The following is a 6,032-nucleotide window of genomic DNA, read 5'->3' as shown; positions in this document are numbered from 1 at the left end:
AGTATAAAAGTAAGGTTAGCTAGTAAGGATCAAGGAATAAAGTTCAGATTGAAATCCGCATCCTAACGGAACGTGTGCGCGTTAAAGAAAATCACTGTAGCAGTACTTCTCACACATAGACATTAAAATGGTAAGGAAGTGTCAGAAAAACGATATGAAAATGCAACAAGTTTATAAGAACGTAAAATACGGATGGTCACAAAATGTGTAGAGTCAATTTAAAGATTACGCTAAGCTTAAGAGTTATTTGGGAATCGAGAACGGAATGCTGCTTTTCCATGATAGAGTGATAGTACCATAGAAACTGAAAGAGAAAACCACGCCACGCTGGCGAAGAGGATGAAAATGGCAGCAAGTAGCTAACCATGGTGGAAGAATATGGATCAGGATTTCTATTACGTCATTATTTTTTCCAATCTGTCATTCCAGACAGATTATAATGAAAGAAACATTCGTAACAAAATGGCAAGAAAATTTAAGTCCATTTGAGCGAATACTCATAGATTTTTGTTACTTCGAGAATAGCTCACAAGTGATAGTTGACGAAATTCATACAAGTGTAGGCTCCCATAGTTTAAAGTACCTTATGTTTGTATATATCTGCATATATCTTGATTTAAATATGTCAAGTGGAAATAAATACAAAATGTCCCCGCGGCTGGGCATTCAGATGCCCGGTCTTTTAGTACTTCCGAAACAAAGTAAAGCTAAATTTAGCGTTGTTTACAGAAGCTAACATCATGACAAGTATCAGGGCAGAGCGTGTTATCCAAGAGCAAGATACATTTTTCACATGTTTGAGAATGCCACGAGAAAAAGTGTTAGACAATGGGCCTCTATTCAACTCAGGGAAGTAAAAATCATTTTAACATTCAAAAGGTACTAAAGTCAGAAAATCACCACCTTGCCCCCCACAATCTAATGGATAAGTGGACAGAGCGATGAGAACGGTGAAAGATTCAATTATTAGTTACGTGATTCAAAATACTGAATTTCAGAGGAAATTAAATCAGTTTTTGATATCAGACTTCCATCAGAGTCTGAGATCATCAGAGTGTCAGATTTGATGTTTTACAAACGTAAAGCTGAGGTTATGGTTTCGAATTTCAACGGATTAACTAAGTTTTTTCTGCAAAATTTAGTTTCAAATGTTAGCAAGTCGTTTCTATCATTTGATCAAACGATAAATCGATTTTAAGCATCGTTTTGTTACTCCCATGACACTATGACCAAAACATTTTGTACAATAAAATAATCTTATTTATCACGCTTTAAAATCGACCAAATTTTTCTTTTATAGTCCTGGACATCCGCTCTTTCGCATTTTCAACCTTCACATCGTCCAGATTTGTTATAAAAACGTTCAATTGATTTGAGTCTAAATTTTTGTTAACTCCATTGAAGTTTTTTTTTGCTCAATGTTTTGTGAATTTTTGACAAAAAAAAATACAATGAACATCAAAACTTATGATGTTGAGAATGCTTTTGCCAAAGTTTTGTAAGATAATAATAATAATAATATTAATAATAATAATTCAAACAATTTAAATAATACATTGTAAAAATATCGCAAGCAGTCGTTTGAAAAACGGGTAAAGGAGTGGTCTTTTTCTATTGTCCATCACTACAAACACTAAAAGGCTTAGCCCTATCATTACATTTAGAGCGTCGCCCGCACGTTGCTTTTAATTTACAGCAGCAATGTTGTCTCAGAGGTGGGCATATGTGCCTATGGTTGACTAGGATTTTTCACTGCGGTTTTTTGGGTTCGATCAATTGATTGCACACTACCACACCGGAAAGGACCGCTTCCGGACAGATCCGTGCGAAATTGGCCGCAAAAACACACACCCGACACTGCATCACCCCCACCACTGATGCACTTTTTGGACCACGTAGCTTTCGCACATTTTGGCCACCTTATCGACCGTTTTCACTCACTTCCAAACCCGGGAAATTATTTGCCAACCAACTTTGACGGCTTGTTGTTGTTGTTGTTGTTGGTGGTGTGGCCTACACGCGCTACATTTCGTCCTTAAAGCAGCGGAAATGCACCGTTTCTTCACTGAAACCACTTTATTGGCCATTTATCACTTAACTGAAACACAAACCGCGCTCCGATCGGTTCACTATCACCGGGAAAACTGTGTCCATCTGAGTCTGCTTACCGCACTTATGTGCTGGAACCATGGGCCACTTATATACACGTTATTTCACCGATTTTGGAGCCGTTTTCACTTTTGTACTGTAAAACTTGCCATTTTACCTCCATTGTGCATAATATCTGGTGGATCGAGCACAATTTTACGCCCTTTTTAACCCAAATAAAACCAAAGCGCACTTTGCACAAAGTGCCACGCGCACCGGATGACACCTCGACACAGCTATAGTGACATAACACTGCCCAGGCACAACCAAGGTGTATGTATCTAGAGCAAGGTGTATGTATTTAGAACAAGGTGTATGTATTTAGAACAAGGTGTATGTATTCAGAAGGTGAATTTCTGTCGATTTCACACAGCAAACAGCACCATTTCCCAAGTTATCTGGTTCCCCTGTTTTCGTAAATTTTTTGGTAAATATATTCGTTAACGAAACTTCCTGGAAAAGATTTACGAAATTCCAAACTATTTCGAGGATAACTTGTTTATGTTTGGATTCTGTTTGATTACATTTTGAATGAACCCTGCTCATAAAATGAACCGGAACCATGTACATCGAATGTAAACCGCTGATGGCGGACGGTTATCACAACGGATTTACATCCACGGAAGGCTTTCGGAAGGACTTATGGCGTATGTTTAGGAGACGGAAGGTTTCTGTTCGGTCCGAACTGGAAGAGAACGCGCGAAAGAATGGCTTTATGTTTAATAGTAATAGTAGTGTGTAGAAGACGTTTTGTAAGTCGTAGTGCAAGAAGTATAAAAGTAAGGTTAGCTAGTAAGGATCAAGGAATAAAGTTCAGATTGAAATCCGCATCCTAACGGAACGTGTGCGCGTTAAAGAAAATCACAGAAGCAGTACTTCTCACACATAGACATTAAAATGGTAAGGAAGTGTCAGAAAAACGATATGACAATGCAACAAGTTTATAAGAACGTAAAATACGGATGGTCACAAAATGTGTAGAGTCAATTTAAAGATTACGCTAAGCTTAAGAGTTATTTGGGAATCGAGAACGGAATGCTGCTTTTCCATGATAGAGTGATAGTACCATAGAAACTGAAAGAGAAAACTACGCCACGCTGGCGAAGAGGATGAAAATGGCAGCAAGTAGCTAACCATGGTGGAAGAATATGGATCGGGATTTCTATTACGTCATTATTTTTTCCAATCTGTCATCCAGACAGATTATAATGAAAGACACATTCGCCACTAAATGGCAAGAAAATTTAAGTCCATTTGAGCGAATACTCATAGATTTTTGTTACTTCGAGAATAGCTCACAAGTGATAGTTGACGAAATTCATACAACTGTAGGCTCCCAAAGTTTTAAGTACCTTATGTTTTTATATATCTGCATATATCTTGATTTAAATATGTCAAATGGAAATAAATACAAAATGTCCCCGCGGCTGGGCATTCAGAAACCGCCTGCCGACCGGACAAGATCGTTGTTTGTGTCGGACTTCTGCCTTCGGTCTTTTAGTACTTCCGAAACAAAGTAAAGTTAAATTTAGCGTTGTTTACAGAAGCTAACATCATGACAAGTATCAGGGCAGAGCGTGTTATCCAAGAGCAAGATACATTTTTCACATGTTTGAGAATGCCACGAGAAAAAGTGTTAGACAATGGGCCTCTTTTCAACTCAGGGAAGTAAAAATCATTTTAACATTCAAAAGGTACTAAAGTCAGCAAATCACCACCTTGCCCCCCACAATCTAATGGATAAGTGGACAGAGCGATGAGAACGGTGAAAGATTCAATTATTAGTTACATGATTCAAAATACTGAATTTCAAAGGAAATTAAATCAGTTTTTGATATCAGACTTCCATCAGAGTCTGAGATCATCAGAGTGTCAGATTTGATGTTTAACAAACGTTTGAAGCTGAGGTTATGGTGTCGAATTTCAACGGATTAACTAAGTTTTTTCTGCAAAATTTAGTTTCAAATGTTAGCAAGTCGTTTCTTTCCTTTGATCAAACGATAAATCGATTTTAAGCATCGTTTTGTTACTCCCATTACACTATGACCAAAACATTTTGTACAATAAAATAATCTTATTTATCACACTTTAAAATCGACCAAATTTTTCTTTTATAGTCCTGGACATCCGCTCTTTCGCATTTTCAACCTTCACATCGTCTAGCTTTGTTATAAAAACGTTGAATTGATTTGAGTCTAAATTTTTGTTAACTCCATTGAAGTTTTTTTTTTGCTCAATGTTTTGTGAATTTTTGACAAAAAAAAATACAATGAACATCAAAACTTATGATGTTGAGAATGCTTTTGCCAAAGTTTTGTAAGATGATAATAATAATAATATTAATTATAATAATTCAAACAATTTAAATTATACATTGTAAAAATATCGCAAGCAGTCGTTTGAAAATCGGGTAAAGGAGTGGTCTTTTTCTATTGTCCATCACTACAAACACTAAAAGGCTTAGCCCTATCATTACATTTAGAGCGTCGCCCGCACGTTGCTTTTAATTTACAGCAGCAATGTTGTCTCAGAGGTGGGCATAGGTGCCTATGGTTGACTATGATTAGAAACGACCTGGCTCTTCTCCCCTTGCCGCGACATTGCGATGAGTTTGTCCATTCTCTCATTCATCACATCCATCTGGACCCCTAGGCCTGTTATACGCTTCCGCAACATCTCCTTTGCCATCGCTGACTGTATTTGTTTGTTACTATTACCTTCCAGCTCTTCGCATCCATCTAAAATTCATAAAAAAAATTGTTAGATATATTGCATTTGGAAAAATGTGCAATTTACTAATAATAATTACCTTTAACCAGCAAAAAAGGAACCACACGGAAAATGGGGTTCACATTGCGTGTTCTGCTTGAACGATAAAACTTTTGCTTTGAATTTGATGTGTGACAAACAGCAGCAAGGCGAAAACATAAAACGATCACCGCAATACTCACATACAGCGACCCATCCGGACTCCCAATTCGCGTACAACTGCCGATATCCGTCGTAATCCTGAAATGCGGCGGTTGAAGCACTGACCGCAAAACGATTAGTTTTAACACCTTCCTAGCACATTTGTCACCTTCACGCTTACTACCAAACACACTCAGCAAATTCGAGCAGTTATTCACGCCCTACCTAACATCACAAACAACAACACACGCACTTACCGATAATTTGTGTCACTCCAACAGTGCTTAAAAATCAAGCACTTATCGCACACTTCATTTTACTCGTAGAGCCACTCTGAACCAGTAAACACACACACTCCAAAGTATATATCATGCACTATTTGCACCTGTCTGGATATTCGAGCAGTTTAGAGCAGTTTTTTAAGCTGCCGAACAATTCAAATAACAAAGCAGCACTCGCGAACGCTTTGATTCATTAAAACAGCGCTCGAAAAAAATCGAGCACTTTTTGCCAACTTAAATCCATTCATAAAGACGCTGTGACGAATAATCTTACATCAAAGTATACCTGGCACTTTTGGCTCCAGCATCCATATTCAAGCAGTTGTCGAGCAGTTATCGAGCAACTGCAACATGTCCCAGCAAACCCTCTCAGCCACCAACAGCTATTCCGAACACACTTCCGATTTTACCAGAAAAGCTGCTTGCAATTTGAGCAGTTTTATTTTTTGTCGCTTGGGTACTGGAGATTTTTGTCCGATGGGAATCCGTTTTTGCTTGTGTCAAAATTCGGAAGCCGCCCACTCGTCATACAAGTGCTCGAATCCGCATGCAACGTCCTAATTTTGTGTCACAAGTCCGCCGGCCCCCACTGGTCCTGTCGAGCAGTTTCCGCACAAGGTCCTCAGCTTTGTACCCAATTTTGTGCTCGTGTGCAACATTCCATATTGCTATCCCTCTTTGCCAGTACGGCAA

The sequence above is a fragment of the Anopheles stephensi genome, unplaced genomic scaffold (assembly GCF_013141755.1).
Source record: "Anopheles stephensi strain Indian unplaced genomic scaffold, UCI_ANSTEP_V1.0 ucontig365, whole genome shotgun sequence".
NCBI classification, from domain to species: Eukaryota; Metazoa; Arthropoda; class Insecta; order Diptera; family Culicidae; genus Anopheles; species Anopheles stephensi.
Note: the sequence above shows the minus strand (reverse complement) of the source record.